Source organism: Podarcis pityusensis (genome assembly GCF_964106645.2).
Source record: "Podarcis pityusensis genome assembly, chromosome: 5".
NCBI lineage: Eukaryota > Metazoa > Chordata > Lepidosauria > Squamata > Lacertidae > Podarcis > Podarcis pityusensis.
Genome location: NC_138032.1, coordinates 71,918,479 through 71,935,818, shown reverse-complemented (window position 1 = coordinate 71,935,818; position 17,340 = coordinate 71,918,479). Strand labels below are relative to the sequence as shown.

At 42.4% G+C, this 17,340-nt stretch overlaps 1 protein-coding gene across 2 annotated transcripts in view; it reads left to right on the top strand.

Moving 5' to 3' along the window:
• The window catches only part of TET1 (tet methylcytosine dioxygenase 1), a 78,299-nt gene that overhangs the window by 510 nt on the left and 60,449 nt on the right, over positions 1-17,340 (top strand). The window contains exons 2-3 of one of the 2 annotated variants that reach the window (XM_081006048.1): positions 9,145-9,224; positions 9,477-9,551. The gene's annotated coding sequence lies outside the window, so the exon portion shown is untranslated. Of the gene's footprint in view, positions 1-9,144; positions 9,288-9,457; positions 9,552-17,340 lie in introns of both variants that reach the window. The other variant, XM_081006047.1, reaches the window with a different exon arrangement.

Below are 17,340 nucleotides of genomic sequence, written 5' to 3'. Positions count from 1 at the left end.
ATGTAATACCCTTTACTAGGCACAAAATTGTGGCAAGCCTTGGCGTTATCCAGAATTCTTTGTTGTGCTTTTCACGTTATAAAAGGTCTTTGTGCTATTCTGCTCTTTGCATGAAAAGAGTTTTCAGCTAAATCAGCACACCAAGCAGCTCGGTATCATGCCTTCCAACAGTTGGCAGATCTGGGTACAAAAAAGTGCACAGAGTACTAAAAAAAAAGGGGAAAGCCTCCCTCCCTTTGTGTAACATCTTGCCTTAATGAAGAATTTCCTGATTACATTATAGTTGTTTTTGTTTTTATTATGTATTTGTGGTTTTATAACTTGATTTTATTCTGTGAACCGCCCTGAGACCCCCTGGTATAGGCCTGTATATAAATTCAATTAATAATAATAATAATTAATAATAAAGGTATTGTCCAAAGTGGATTCTGAAGCTATATATAAGGGGTGAGGTGGAACACCCTGTAACCATCACCTTCACATTTCATTAAAGGTAAAGGGACCCCTGACCATTAGGTCCAGTCGTGGCCGACTCTGGGGTTGCGGCGCTCATCTCGCTTTCTTGGCCAAGGGAGCTGGCGTACAGCTTCCGGGTCACGTGGCCAGCATGACTAAGCCACTTCTGGCGAACCAGAGCAGCGCATGGAAACGCAGTTTACCTTCCCGCCGGAGTGGTACCTATTTATCTACTTGCACTTTGACGTGCTTTCAAACTGCTAGGTTGGCAGGAGCAGGGACCGAGGAACTGGAGCTCACCCCGTCTCAGGGATTCGAACTGCCGATCGGAAGATCGGCAAGTCCTAGGCTCTGTGGTTTAACCCACAGCGCCACCAGCGTTAAAAAAAATTCTTTAACTTTTCACTGTGATACAAAACTACTCTTTTTTTAGAATCTCTATTTATGCCCCTTCAAAAAGGCCTTATGAAAGAGGTAGAAATAAAGGCTGTCCACACATTACCATTCGTTCCAGCTCCAGTGTGCTCCCACCACTGGTATATTTAGCCACAATCCATGCGTATTTTTCTGTTTCTTTATAAATACTTGTGTTTGATGCACTTTCCCTCAAACCAGCTTCCATCCAGTTTGAAAACGTAAGCCACAAGCTGAGATGTGTACATTTGAGACAGCCATTGTGCATGGGCAGATGACAGCTCTATTGAACAGGAGGGACAGGGGACATGGAGATACAGGTCAGGTAATGTGCATCAAATGAAGATGTCCCCACTCTCTCTCTGCTGTGTACAGCAATGTTTAAAAGTACCAGTATTTGAAACGCAGTGGGGGGAAATTAGTTTGCTGCATTTTAAGCTGCTAATGTGTACATAGCCAAAGATTAGATAGCTAAAATGCAGTTTGAGCCATGCCATACAAATCTCCAAATTCAAAGTGAACAAATAAAAGATTGTGGCAATTAACACTTTAAAACATGAAAAAGCTTAATATGGAAGCTGAATGGCTAAAGTATTGGGAAATTTTGGAACAAGATGGAGATAAATTGAAGTTACAGAGTTATGAGAAATTGAAACCCAAAGTTCGAGATTGGCTCCATTATTATCAAATAATGGAGGTGTATAAACAAGACAGGAAAATTGGATTCCAGGTGGAGAAATCAAAATTAGAAATTGAACTGTTAGAACCCAATACTAAGAATTTGTCAAGAATGTATAATCTGCTGCTGAAATGGAATACACAAGATGAAACAGTTAAATCAGCTATGATTAAGTGGGCACAGGACATTGGTCATAACATTATGTTTGCTGACTGGGAATGGTTGTGGAACACCGGTATAAAATTTACGGCATGTAATGCCTTAAAGGAAAATATTATGAAAATGATCTATAGGTGGTACATGACCCCAGTCAAGCTAGCAAAAATTTATCATTTGCCTGATAATAAGTGTTGGAAGTGTAAAGAAACGGAAGGTACCTTCTATCATCTTTGGTGGACGTGCCCGAAGATTAAGGCTTTCTGGGAAATGATATATAATGAAATGAAAAAGGTACTTAAATGTACTTTCCCGAAGAAACCAGAAGCCTTTCTCTTGGGCATTGCCGGCCAATTGGTGTTAAAGAAAGATAGAGCATTTTTTATGTATGCTACGACAGCAGCAAGAATACTCATCGCAAAGTATTGGAAGACAGAAGAATTACCCACCTTGGAAGAGTGGCAGGTGAAGGTGATAGACTATATGACATTGGCTGAGATGACTGGCAGAATCCGTGAGCAGGGGAAAGAGACGGCGGAAGAAGATTGGAAGAAATTTAAAATTTATCTTAAGAACTATTATAAAATTGAGGAATGTTAAAATGTCGAGGTTTGGAGAAAGAAAAGGAGATTACAGCGACATAAGATTAAGTTGAAGAAAAGAATAAGAAAAAATATATTTGATAAATTTATTTAGAATTTGCTGAAATAATTTTGGAAATTGGGATGTAGGAAGGGGAGGTTTGGGGGAGTCTGAGAAGAGAGGGACATGAAAAAAAGGTTATGAAATTATACATGTTTGTATGTCTTCTTATTTGTTTGTATTGTTTAAAATTTTTCTGTAAAACCAATAAAAAAAAATTTAAAAAAAAATTAACACTTTAAAACAGTAAAGACATTTCAGTATTTACACTGATGTTCCTTGTAAGGGATAGATAAAACTTTTCTTTGCATCATCAACAGATATAGGAACACAGCAAAGGGGGACTTTCAGATCCAATTCTAAGGGGATACCTTGCAGTCAGTTTTGACCCTTGCTGTGTCTAACCTTTGAAGTTATGCACTAGGTAGGTAACTTATTTTGCCTTTTTACAGATGAGGATCTGAAGGTGAGGGAAAGGGATTTATCCCAGGCTGCTTAGTGCGTCCGTAGCAGACAAACCCACTCATTCAAGTCCAAGCCTAAGAAGCTGCTCACTGGACCATACCCAACTCTTAAGGATGCTGTTTCAAAACTGCAGAAACACAGCTCATTGGAGAGATCTGGTTTGCTTATGCAATTTGAAGTAGATCACCTTTTTCTGTTCTGTGGGACTGACGTGCTGAAAATTAAAGGTTTCGTGATCCTGTTTCTAGTTTCTGAATGTGACATTTCCCACATAACACTCTAGTCTCTTAAACTACAGCCTGTCCTCCTAGGAAGCCTCACAGAAGTCCCTTAACCCACTAATGGAGCATGACCCTCAACGTGGCAATTGCTGCTGTAGTACAGACATCATTTTGATGTACATGGGAGTATGTTTTATAGCAGGTGTCAGCAAACTTTTTCAGCAGGAGGCCAGTCCACTGTCCCTCAGACCTTGTGGGGGGGGCGGACTATATTTTGAAGGGGGGGGGTGAACAAATTCTTATGCCCCACAAATAACCCAGAGATGCATTTTAAATAAAAGGACACATTCTACTCATGTAAAAACACACTGATTCCTGGACCATCGGAGGGCTGGATTTAGAAGGCAATTGGGCCGGATCCAACCCCCGGGCCTTAGTTTGCCTACCCATGTTTTATAGGAAGGAAGTGTTGCAAGAAGAGAAAATATACACTGTTGAAAATTTAAGCAGGGCCTATGGGAAGTTCTTGCTTTATATTTCACTCAGGGTGAGGCACTTTCTTAGAATTTCCATCACCTTTAATTCTTCCATCAATGCTTTTCTCACACTCATACTTTTGACTTTATAAAAGGTCTTTGCGCTATTCTGCTCTTGCCATAAAAAAGAGTTTCCGGCTAAATCAATAGCACACCATGTCTTCCAACTTTTGGCAGATCTGGTAGAATTGCATAGAGTACTAAAAAAAAGAAAAGGACATGTCATTTGAACTGCGGCCCCACATTTATGAAACTTGCCCACTCATCATGGAGAGGTGTGTCAAGCCCACTCTCTGCTTGCATTTAGGTGGGTTTTAAATACGTTTCTTTTTCAATCTGTTCTTTATTTAAATGGTGAGTTGGACTTTAAACTGTCATTCATTTCTGTTTTTAAAAAGGCTATGGCTTTTTACTGGTTTAATTGGAAACAGTTGTAGCCTGCTGTTGACACTGGTTTAGACACTAGTTTCAAGTGTTATTACATTAACTGTATTAGCCTATAAATTATTTTATTGATAAATAAATAAGTAGATGTAAAATAGCCTTGGGAAATTTTCATTTCAAAAGGTTATTCCTCAATAACATAAATAAATAAATGCACTCAATTCCTGCACATTTCTGAAAACATAAGGCTTAGTGAAAAGCGAAAAGTGCTATTATTCTGCCCATCATAGTTTTCTATATAATTTGTATATACTTATTTCATTCAGTCATCACTGCCTCCAGTGAAATGGTAATCCTTGTCTGCAAGGTGATGTCAGTGGTTAATTGTTTTCTGCTGGATGCTTTTGTGGGCATAAACTGGTACCCATTCAAATGTTGTGTGTATGGATCAGATCCATTAATGCACATTTACTGACGTATGTGATAGGGATAAAACCATGCATACAAATAAGCATCAAGGTTGTAAAATGGGTTATAAATGGAATAAGAAACAAGGTGTCAAGGTACTGTAATCTCAGTATTAATTCCCATAACTGACAAACTATACTTACTTGTCCTATAAATAATATTTGGCTCTACAGTTCTCTTTATATCTGAATGTGATGTAAGCTGGTGTCATGCTTCATTAGTAGTTCATACTAGTATAGATGTTTGGGGGGGTTGTTTTGTTTTAACTAACTATTCTTCAAATGAAGGGTGGTATATAAATTTTAACAAAACAACCACCACCTTCTGATCTATGGTTACACCTCCCATCCCCTTTTGCAAATACTTTAGTTAGGGTGCCCTCTTAACAGGCAAAATATTTGGTCATACCCAGCGCAGATAAACATGTAGCAACTACTTTACAGAACAAAGAGAACAGTAATTAAATCTGAGGGCAACAGCAATGTAATGCTTTACGACTGAAGTCAAAGTGAGAGCAAAGTACTCCCATATGGAAATATGAATGTGGTTATGAATATTCTAAGGTGTGGTGCCTTCTCACAGCTCACTTGAATACTTTCTACTATGATGGGAAACAATGGTTAGATATATACTGAGTTATATTATTTGTCCTAAATTACTTTATAGCTGCCAGCTACCCGGGGGGGGGGGAGGAGAAGCCTAGCCTGTTGAATTTGTCTGTTTTTAACCACAATTTGGTATGGATAAATCACCAGGGGAAGTTTCTAAATGCTTATCACCTGACTAATATATGGAAATCGAGCTGCTGTCAAAAGCATGGGGTAAAACAAAAATTGGTAACGGGCACTGGTGATGTTAAATTACCTTAAGTATCTAGCGCTGTTTGTCTTTTGCAAATGGACAACAGAAAACCAGTAGAAAGCTTCTAATAAGCATATTTGTGTTTTAATTGGCGGGATTGGATGCAATTATGTAGTACAGGCAATCCTTGTTGTTTATGTGCATGAGTAGCTTCATCTAGGTTGGTTTCAACAGCTGCAGGAGGCTATGTATATAAATTGTGGTGGTTTGAGCATTGGGTTTAGGCTAGGAAGACCAGGGTTCAAATCTAATTAGGTGAACTTTGGCAACTCCTCCTTTCAGCCTAACAGGATTGCTGTGATGATAAAAGCAGAGAGAACTGAACTGTATGATCAGGCATTGATTGTGTGGTCTTTGTGACTGGCTTTTTACTTCTACCTCAGAAGAGGCATGTACTGTAAGTTTTTTGTTGTTTTGATGGTGGTCATATCAACCACAATGTTGCAGAATGCAAAGTGCTTGGTTTTTTTCTTAAATTTGTAGCTCAGCTACTTTCTTCCAATAAGCTCTAAATGATGTGTTCAGTTTTACACGAAATCTTTAACCTGAGTATGCATGTTGGTGTGCAGAGATGGATGGGATCAGAATACTATTTTGCACTGTTGGGGCAGATACTTTTCAGCTTGTTTTACCCGAGGATGTGGTTAAATAGCTTGGAGTAGTGAGGCCTTTAACTTCCCCCTTGATCCTCCCCTTCATGGTTTTGAAATCAAGGACCTAGGAGGTAGTGAGTGCCTCCCTAAGATAAGGAGCGGTTCCTATCTCAAGGATGCAAAGTGAGACTTCTCCTATAATTGACTTTAAATTATTTGGCAATTAACAAATACCATTCTGTCTAACTTGCATTTTTTACAAAGCAAGGTGATAGAGCACATTGTGGCTTTTCAACTCTAGGCAGTTTTGTATTATTACTTGGATCCAGTCCAATCTGGGCTCAGGGTTATTTATAGGATGGAAGGAACCTTAATCACCCTGGTGGATGATTCAAGATAGAGTGGACAGGGGTAGGATGCTACCTCAATCCTCCTGGACCTCAGAGGCTTTCAGTATGTACTATCAACTATAACATCCTGGGTCAATTATTGGGATTTAGGAGGCTCTGTATTACAATAGTTCAGGTTGTTTTTGAATAGTCATTCCCAGAAAATGGTGTTGGGGGACTTTTGCTCTGTCTGGTGGCCATTGGCTTGTAGAGTCCATTTTTAGCTGCAAGCTGTACAACATGAATTTTCCAGGAAAGCCATCTGAAGGTTTATACTGCATCTCTTCTAGAGGGAAGATACAATAAAATACCGATCGAACAAAGATTATGTCCCTGTAACAGCAATGAAATCGAAACCATTGGGCATGTCATCTTATACTGCCCATTATATCGAGACTCAAGAAAAGAGCTGATCGAACCGATTCTGAGGAAAATACCTCGTAGTACAGACGACACCTATATCAGACACCTCTTAGCTGACAAAGAGCCCGAAATTATCAGGTCCGTGGCAAAGTACTGTTACATTGCAACAAGAATAAGACGAGCAATGATGTCTACAAAGGAGTACAAACTGTAAACACTGAAGGAACGATAATAAACAGTAGCGACTCCTGAATTGAATTTTAAAAACTTAAAACTCGAAACCTGGTCATAAATATAAGCACCAATTCTGTGAATTGGCCATATTTTTACTGTTACTTGTAGCACAATACTACTCTTAATGTCATATTTTATAAATTGCTTCCTGGTCATTGACCGTATTAAAGATATTTGATTTGGTTTATACTGCATTGTTATCAGTCAACCTTTCCTTTGCACCCTCTGATCTCAGGGAGGCTGTCGGAATCCTAAACCAGGGCTTGGCAGTAGTTCTGGAATGGGTGTGAGCAAATGAGCTGAGGTTTAATCTAAGCAAGACAGGTGTTGTGGTTAGGGAGATTCCGAGTTCTGGAAGGTGGCTTACAGCTGATATTGGATTGGGTTGGCGATCTTAGAATAGGAATGCTCCTGGCTTAAACTATATACAGAAGGCCGACTTTTCCACAGTGATCCATGCTCTTACTATGTGCGCATTATTGAAGATATTGTAGGAACTTCAGCTGGTTCAGAATGTGGCGGCCAGAGTCCTATTGGGGACAAGGTGAGCAGCATCTTTATAATATCAGCTGCAGTGGTTGCCAGTTGTCAGGAGTGGGTCAGCAATAAATCACACAGACTAAGTTAACACTTTATTAGAAGAACCAGGCTGCTCAGTAGTGCCATGCTTAGTGAGCACAGCAACTCTTTCCCATAGGTTTTTCCCCTTTGAGGCAGTTGTGGGGACTGAGGGTCCCTGCCTTCCCACAGCTGTCTAAAGCCTCCTCCTCTCCCGGGTCGCTCCAAGATTCTGCCAGCACACCTGTCTGCTCTTTCTCCTCCATACCTCTTCTAGTTCTGGGAGACCGGGGTGAGGGGAGGTGATTGCAGCAAGAGTGGGAGACACCTTAGCTTCTTCTCCAGACTAACGTATCTCTGCCTCTTGGCCCTCCCTCTTCCTCAGATTCTCCTTCTGGACTTCTTTCTGCCACAGGCTCCTCCTACTCACTAAACCCTGTTGCCTCTTCAGCTTCCAACACCACCTCTTCCCAATCTTTTCCCTCTGACCACTCATTGCCATCCCACCACCAGTCCCTGAGCTCTGAGTCTTTGTCCCTTGAGTGTTCCCCAGCTGATGTCTCCCACTACTCCTCTGCATCCAGCCAGTCTAAGACACCAGTGCATTTTAGGCCAATTTAAAAGTGCTGGTTTTAACCCTTTAAGCCATAAATGGTTTAGGCCCAAGCTATTTATTTGAACACCTGTACCTGTGGGTTAAACCACAGAGCCTAGGACTTGCCAATCAAAAGGTCAGCGGTTCGAATCCCCGCGACGGGGTGAGCTCCCGTTGCTCGGTCCCTGCTCCTGCTAAGCTAGCAGTTCGAAAGCACATCAAAGTGCAAGTAGATAAATAAGTACCGCTCCGGCGGGAAGGTAAACGGCGTTTCCGTGTGCTGCTCTGGTTCGCCAGAAGCGGCTTAGTCGTGCTGGCCACATGACCTGGAAGCTGTACGCCGGCTCCCTCAGCCAATAAAGCGAGATGAGCGCCGCAACCCCAGAGTCGGCCACAACTGGACCTAATGGTCAGGGGTCCCTTTACCTTTACCTACCTGTACTATCCTGCCTATACCTTAGGATCTGCTTTGGATACTCTGCTGGTATGCCTATGTCAAGAAGGGTGGCTACAGGGAGAGGTCCTTAACTCCCAATGCACCTGTATCAAATCTCTGTTGTAGGCAATAATAATTTGAGCACTGACAGCACCTAATTCTTCTACGGTCTGATCTTAAGAAGTATTAGGCATGCCTAAATCAGTTTAAATAAATAGGAATAATCATTCCCAACAATGCGTAAGATCAAACTTTTGAGTGAATATTGTGTGCATACATTAATTTTTAAATAAAAGGCCATTAAAAACTTTCTGCTGGAGGATGGCTTTGAGTATTTGTAGAAATGGCATGTGCTTTTTGTGACTGTTCTTTCTGTAGTGTATTTTTACTCGTGCTTATGTTTTTAAATATGTTGCTAGTTTTGTGTGCAACAAGCAAGTAAATATTATCACCGTTATTAATAAGAATTGATATATTTGGAGTTTGCGGAATGCTAGAGGCCATTTAGCACTAGGGAATATTTGTCCCACATGTGAACAGTGTTAAACTGCAGGAAATAAGCCAAATGTATATTCTAGCCAATTTTTTTGCATCATTAGATGCATTTGAATCATAGAACAGTTTTATGCTTGATTCTTCAAATCAGTTTTATGCTTGCTTCTTTCCTCTTTCCTCCCACCTTTGTTGACCTAAGCACTATACTGTTCAGGGGCGTCTTGAGTGAAACTTTTGAAGTTGCGCTAGTCAGTGGCCCCAAGAGTCCGGGGTCGAGAGGTAAGCAATCCGACTCCGGAGTGGCGATCCAGCTCGCATCTTACTTTTCACTAGGAGGGCTCCGTCCAGCTCCGGAGCAAAGCGCAGCCGAGCCTCCCTCTCGGAGGGTCTGTCCGGGGAAGATACTAACCTTCCGGGAAGAGCACGCTTTATTCCCCCATTGCTGGGTGCGGGGGGTCTCCATGTTCCACATAGGTGCTTATTTTCCTTCCTTCATGGATGAGCCATGAAAGTTTCCTTGCTTTTTTGCAGCTGTGGATTGCAAAGTCATGCACGGAGCGCCTTTTCCTGTTAGTACTGTATCTTATTGACAACGCAACGAGCCTGGTACGTATTAAGGGATCTGTTCCCAGAGAAGCTGGTCGGGGTGGGGAGGGGATGGTTGGAGAAGCAGCCTCGCTTAGTACGCGAACCTTCCTTGTCTGCCCAGCGGGCTGGCGAGAAGAGCCCATTCCGAAAAGTTGGCTGCACTTTCCTCCAGGATAGACGTGGAGAAGCGGAATGCAATTAAAAGTTGGTGGAACCCTGAGAAAAGTCCCAGGGAAGTTTCTGCTGCTGGCTGCGGGAGGTAAAGGATAGGAAAAAAACAAAATTCCCACATTTATATTTTTTTAATTAAAAAAAACACCAAAAATCCTCCATAAGGTCCGACCTGTGACCGCCTTAGTGCAAGTTTGCCTTGAAGTCTGCCCGGAAAAACCCGCCAGGCAAGCAAAACTGCCTCAGATCTGCATACAAAGGGGTTGGGGGCGAGACAGTTTTAACGAAACTGGCTTTCTTTCTCAAGCGTTTGCTTTTTGGGGAAAAGGAAAGGACAAACAGCAACTTCTCGAGCTGGCCTTTTTTAAACCACCACCCCCTTGTTTGCTTAAACTGCATTACTACTGCTTTTTAAATGCAAAAAAAAAACCCCACGCAACGGGTTAATGTCTGCTGTATATCTCGGTTTCCCAGCAGTGCATCTTGGCTGATCTCAGTAGAGTTAATTAATCATCGCACTGTCGTCAATTTAAAATCGAATTTAACCCATTGTTTGGTTCCTCGGCAGCCCTTGTGAGAGCAGTTGTACAATGAGAGCTGCAGGCCACCGCTGGCTTCTACCTCATGCAGAAATAAATCCCACTCCAGGAAGCCATCTGCTTGAAACAAGAGCAGAGGCAGCGGCTTGGTCCTCCCCCTTCCCCCTCTCTCTGCTGATATCTCGCTTTGGGGGGGGGGGCATGAGTTTCTCTATATGTCAGTAGTATTGCTCAACAGGGCAGCTTGTTTAAAAGCCAGTTTGGAGGAGAAGCGGGCAGGAGGCTTGCCTCTGCATACTTGCCTCCGGAGTCACCATTTGAGCGCAGGAGGCTGTCCATTTGCATACGAACCCTCTTGCAAATGCAACTGCCCCTGGAGTACGTGCAGATGCAAAAAGTCAGGAGGGAAGCCAGTCTTCTTGTCACACTGCATAAGCCTGAGTCATGAGCGAGCAGTTCTCTGTTCTGCTTCCCTAAAAAACCAGATCTGCAGGGGGCTGCAGAATCTCCTCAGTCTGAAGGGTCCTGACAGCAAGAGAGGCTTTTAGCAAGACACACTGGTTCTTGTATTTTTCGGGGGTGGGGGGGGGACTGTTGCATTTCTCCTTGCAGAAAGGCGTGGGCCTTTCTGTTGTTTGAAAAACGGGCAGATGTGCATCCGATCCCTGCCGTCCGCACGGTGTCTGTAAATGCACACACACTGACTTATCTGACACATCACAGACAGCGGCAATTGCAAGAAGTGCGCAGTGTCTGGAATTGCGCTTTTGAGCCCACCAGGGAAAATCCCTGCTGCTTTCAAGGTATACACTTCCTGGTTTTAATACCCAAGTGTTGCATTTATTGCAGAGGAAACTGCCGTTTGAACTTGTCCATATTACTCCAGTATGAATTGTGACAGGGAGACACGTGTCCTCAAGCGCTTGGGGAAATGGGTAGGGGAGCTGTGATTGGCTGCCGTTCCCTTTTGCGCACCGCATGTTCGGAGGCGTGTGTATTTCCTTCCCACTTTATATGCTTCTCAGTGGACACCGCTGGAATGCTGGTATAAAGCAGCTCTTACTGGCAGATCACATAATGTTATATTTGCAATAGCTTGTTAATTGTGATATAAGCAGGGATATAAGCGTTTGGAGCAGCTCTATCCTGCAGCTGCTTGGATTTTTGATATGTTGCACTCTGTGCAGGATGAATAACATTTCTGAACATTTTCTTCTCGGCACGTTTGAATAGGGTGAACACCCAAAGGTGTCTCTCTCTTACATGCTTACGGTGTTTATTCCTGGACGGTCCCATAAAATGCAAAGTGGTTCTAAAATCTTGTGGGAACAAATGGATTGATTGGAGTTGCATTGACAAGCACTTGTTTGCCAAAGCCAAATGAAAATGTTCCATTTCTAAAAACACAGATATGTAATAAGCAAGTTGTGAAACTCGAGAGATTCAGTCATTGTGGCTTAAAATAAAAATGTAGATCTGAAAATGACGGAACTCATTAAAAAAGTTGTCAGTGTAGTCCACAGCCCATTGTCAAGTAATTTATGTGTAATGGCTTTGTGCATAGATCGCTTGGATGTAGTGACAAAAGAGATGTTGGTACTGAAGGATTGCTTAGTGAGAAGAGTAATTGTATTAAATCTTGAAGCAGTGCGTAGATTTACTGGAAGTTTTGTATTCCGATGAAACTAGGGTTGTATTTGGCCACAGAGAGAGCATAAGGCAAAGGAAAACATCTCTCTTAGGCTTGATCTGGTCTAGGATTTTCCTTGTGAGAGTCGATGTCAGTTTGAAACACACTTGTGCCTGTAAGTTGTTCGCTTTATGCAAGCAGATGTATTGAGCTTCAGCGAACCCACAGCAAAATGCCTTCTGGTGCCTCCACTGGCAGCAACAATAGCGGTCAGCAGCAATGAGTCTAAATAAACCCTTGACACCATTGCCTGGACCTTAGAGTGCTGAGTGCTGGATTTTTTATTTTATTTTTTAAAAGGGGATCCCACAGCAGATATCACTGGTGGGCCCCGGCAGCTGCTCAGATATGTTTTGTGATGAAGCCAGCTTGAGGGAGAAGCTCACTAGCTTCTAGTTCAGGGTTCATCAGTCTTTATGGGCCCATGGACACATTTTGGAATTTTGAGAAAGTGACACGAGTTTCCACTCCCTCCTCACTTCCAACAGATAGAAACAGAAAATGCGCCTAGCCACACATGCTTTTTGCTTTTCCACAGGGTCTGAGTAAAAATTGGTTCCAGTAGAATTAAATGTTACCTTCTTGAATCAGCATGATTTGATATGTTTTTCCTAAAAATACATCATCAGCTTTACACTGGTACATAGTAAAAAATTGCAGTTCTACTGCAAAAACACTGATTCAGGGTCTCCATGGGTTTTCATGACTTTTGCACAGGGGACCAACAAAACCACGAAGAAATCACAGGACACATATGCAGACACAGATGAATGAATCAATTTATTTATTGGGGGGAGACCGTGTAAAAAACTATGAGGAGCCGTAAGGATCTGTGAATTGGCTCCATGCTTTTGCACTATGGCAGCACTAGGAATGGTGTTTTTTGTTTTTGTTTTACTGTGAAATTCATAGTTGCTAAAGTCTGCTTAAAATGGATGGTGATTAATGGGGGGCCCAGTTACCCCAACCTGCCTACCTGGCTCCAGAAGAATGGAGAAGGTCTAGGTGGCCTTCCTTGTCTTGACCTCACATCAGCCACAAATTCTCATGTTTACCTGAGGGGAGCCAGTCTTCTCTCAGCCTTGGTGGTTCTTGTTGGCATCCATCTGTCTCGAGAGACAATGGAGTGCACTTCCAGGGGTGAAGTCAAACCGCTGCATTAGCAGTACCAAAGTCGCAAGTCTGGGCAGTGTGTATGGAGATCCTAGTCTGTCCAGCCTTGCTGATGTGGTCCAAAGGAAAGCCGAGTAATACATTTGGCACCAGCTTGGCTGCAAGAGTTGCCGGAAGGAGGTTATGAGGCACCATCCAACTGCCTTAGGGACTGTACAGTGGTACCTCGGGTTAAGAACTTAATTCGTTCTGGAGGTCTGTTCTTAACCTGAAACTGTTTTTAACCTGAAGCACCACTTTAGCTAATGGGGCCTCCTGCTGCTGCCGCGCTGCCGGAGCATGATTTCTGTTCTCATCCTGAAGCAAAGTTCTTAACCCGAGGTAATATTTCTGGGTTAGCGGAGTTTGTAACCTGAAGCGTATGTAACCCGAGGTACCACTGTACTCTGTATTTGTGTAGGGTTTACTCCTTACCATTTTGATCTCACGAAGATATCCTGCAAGGTTTATGGTCAGAATTTGGGCTACCTTTCCAGGTTGACAAGCCCCATCTGCTCCTCACCTCCCTCTACAACATGTGCAGAAACTGCCTTCTTGACCACTGGTCCCACTATGGGTCTCATCCGCTCAATTCACCAGAGGCTGTCTTCGCATGCAGGGAAAGTTCCGGACTCACTGAATGATCTATTGGCTACCCTTACCTGGCTTAGCTGGCCAGTCAAAGCCGTTTCCGGGGGTATGGCTGCTGTCACACGCTGACAGCTTCTAGGAGCCACGGGTGAGTGCAGGTTGGGGACCAAAGGTAGACAAACTACCCCAGGAGGACCATGACATGTTCCCCCCACCAGAGGTACTACCCTTCCCCTAACCCCCCCCCCCAATCCCACTCAGCCTTGGTAATCCAGAGTTACTTCTGGGCAAGAATGCAGAGGATTGCACGGTTAGCAAACTAATATCCTGGCTGTCCACTTCCTCTCCCTCCCCAACTCATTTTTTAAGGCTAGTATATATCTCTGGTACCAGATAGTGAAGCCTGTATGTGCTGAGGAAATGACAGAGTGTGAAGTGACAACTTGCACAGGTTGTGCATAACATTACAATTTCTGCAATTCACTGCCTGATACTTTTCCCCTCCTTTCAAAGTCAGTGTTGTTTTTAATTTGGTTAGCTACATTTGGGGAATATATGATGCCTTTTTCCTTAAGCCCCATAGGAAGCTCTGTTCTCTTTTACTCTCCTTTTCTATTTCCCCCCTCCCCCAACTCCAAATACAACTCTCTTTCTAAAAAAAAATTCCCCCTCTCTTAAGCCTAGCCTGTCCTTTTCTTAGGCATTTGGTCATGTGACTTTGGCTTAAGCATAGCCCTGTGCCTCTGATAGTTACTATCAGTGGCATCTTCTCTTGGCAGTAGCTTAACCCTTTCCTGGTCAGACTTGGGAAACTCTTGACTTCTCCACAATTATGTTAGAAGTTCTGCATCTAGGAATCTAATACATATACACTTTCAACTCAGTTGAACACAGTGGGATTTACTTATGTATAAACACGTGTGAGATCGCACTGCCTAAGTACTCTTATTAGAGACTAAAGCTGCAGTCCTAACCTCATTTACCTGGGAGCAAGTCCCATTGAATTCAGTTGGACTTTCTTCTGAGTAGACATGAGGATTGCATTGTTAATGCCCATGGGACTTCAAAGTACACACATGCTTAGGATTTTACTGTAAGACTATGTATGGCTACTTAAACAAGACATCCATCCCCACAGAATCTGGGGTAGAGCAGCATCCTTGATAGCATCTCAGTATGCATGCATAAGATTCCGCTGAATCTATGATACACTGAATTGGGGCCAGCGTATTGAGGTCAGGGCATAGGACAGTGTAGGTGCATTGCTCAAAGCAGTTAGTCTGGTGCAAGGAAGGAGCAATAAATGTTTTCATATCTGGATATTCCGGATTATGCATGCCTACCTATAAACAGTTGCTAAGCAGCATTGAAATATTACACTTGCGAGAAAGTTCCTCAAGAATAGGGAGGATTCTAGTTTTGATCTTGATGAGATAAGCATTTGCCAGGATTATACTGCCTCCACCAAACTCTGGGAAGTATTACATTAAATTCCTAGCCACCTTAATGCTGTATACAACTGGAAATCATTCTGGGTGTGCATATGAAATACGTACAAAAAGGCAACATATGAGAAAGAGTTATCCATTTGTTGGAAGGGGACAAAAGCTTGCTTCCTACTTCAGTAGACTTGGAGCTAGAGATTTCTTATCTTTGCAGTTCCTGACCAATATTCTTACAGGAAGGGGATTTCTCAACCCCCTTGTGTCTTGCTTCATTGTTCAAGTGCTCTTCTATTTAAGGGGGAGAAATTGTATTCCTCCCCCTCACTTAATTAAATAAATGTTTGCAGCATTAAATTCTTGTTAAATTTTGTCATATTGCAGACCAGTGTTCTGGTTCTCTTGTTCTTTGGACTGCCACAATTTCTCGACACTTGAAGGGCTTCTGAATTTTGGCACTGGAATGCATGGGCGATGTGTCTGAGGCTGAGCCAAAAGCACATATGCAGCATGGAGGGTTGTGGAAGTGGTCTTCGTCTTCATCATACTTCTGTAATATTTGTGTCAAGCTGCAATGGATTGTGATCCTGTAAATTGTACTGTTTGAAAGTGGTCATTGCAAGACCATGAGGAAGGGCCATAGCTTATTGTTGGAGCATCTCTTTTATATGCAGAAGAACCCAGATTAAGTCCCTGGCATCTCCAGGTACAGCTGAGAATGTCTGCTGCCTGAAATATTGTAGAACCACAGCCGGTCATTGTAGACAATGTTGAGTTAGATGGACCGATGGTCTGACGCAGTATAAGACAGTTTCCTATATTAGTAAGATGCAAGAATAATTGTCATAACGACACAAAGCAATTGCAGAAGATGTGTTCAAGTTGGGAAAGCTATCAAAAACGGTGTCAGTCCTCAACAGTTCACAGCATTGATTGCAACGCTTTTGAGTAAATCTAATGAGTACCTTGTTCAAATATGGATGATTAATAGGGCTTTTAAGAATAGTATTTTAGGTGACAAATACTGTATATTAGTGATGGGGGCATTTGTGAATCTATAGCACCTACTGGCTACATAGCAATTCTTCCTCTTCTTCATCCTGCTCAGTCTGGAAAAGCTGCATTTGACAGCTTTAAACTCCATTAAACTCAGTGGGACTTCCCTTCCTACGTAAGATTGTGCTATGTATCCTTTTATATTTGTTTCTTTCGGAGTCAGCTGCAGCTGGATTCTTGTGCTCAACATCTTTAGGTGGAAATGGAACGGTTTTGTTCAACATAAAGTTGCTGCATATATATGTCTGTACATCGTTAAGGCATGGGATGAGCGTTTGTGAATTCCACGTGGAAGGGTTCAGCTACTGAAGAGAGAACTGTGCAAGAAAAAGTGTCTTGCAGAAAGCAATATGAAAAATAAGGGGAAATGTGCAATTCCTTGGCACATCCAAAAGAAGCTCTGCACACCCGATGGTTGGAGCAAGCATAATGATTACCACATTGCAGCTACTATAAATTACTCTCAAATGAGGACTCTTGATGTGGCAGCTCCTCACATGGAGTGATTTTTATTAATGCAAATGTTGCTGCACAAGAGGCTTGTAATGGTATTTAATGTCATTGGCTATGCATGGTGAGCCATCAAAAGCTCAACACCAGATGAATTGTTAGCACACAAATCAATGGGTAGATGTGACTATGTGGTAGTTGTAACCTGTATACCCAGTCATCCTGTTCAGATAAGTTGGATTTACAATGCACTCCCATATATGTCTACTCAGAAGCAAGTTTCACTGAGGATATGAGACTTTCTGATAAGTTTTCATAGGATTGCACTGTTGGACTCTAGAATACATTTAACTTAGCTGGATAGGACGATACATTACATTTCTCCCTCCTCCCTTTAATCTTTCTTGTTGGCATTATTTAAATGTACTCATACTTTTCCAAACTCCTCCGAGTCTTGCTTCCCATCACAATAAATCACTGCAGCACATATTTTAGAGTGGGTTTAAACAAAACCAAACAAAAGAGCATGCCTAAAATACAACAGGGATATCCCTAGCTTTCTTCAAAGTGTGCAGGGATTTTTATCACTGTTGGTGAGGTCGCAGGGAAGTTAATAAGTTCTGGAAACAAATCCTGGGGGAATGAACAAGATTTTAGGTCTACAATCCTTTGCATGCTTAGTTGCTAGCAATTCCACTGAGTTCAAGTGGCATTTA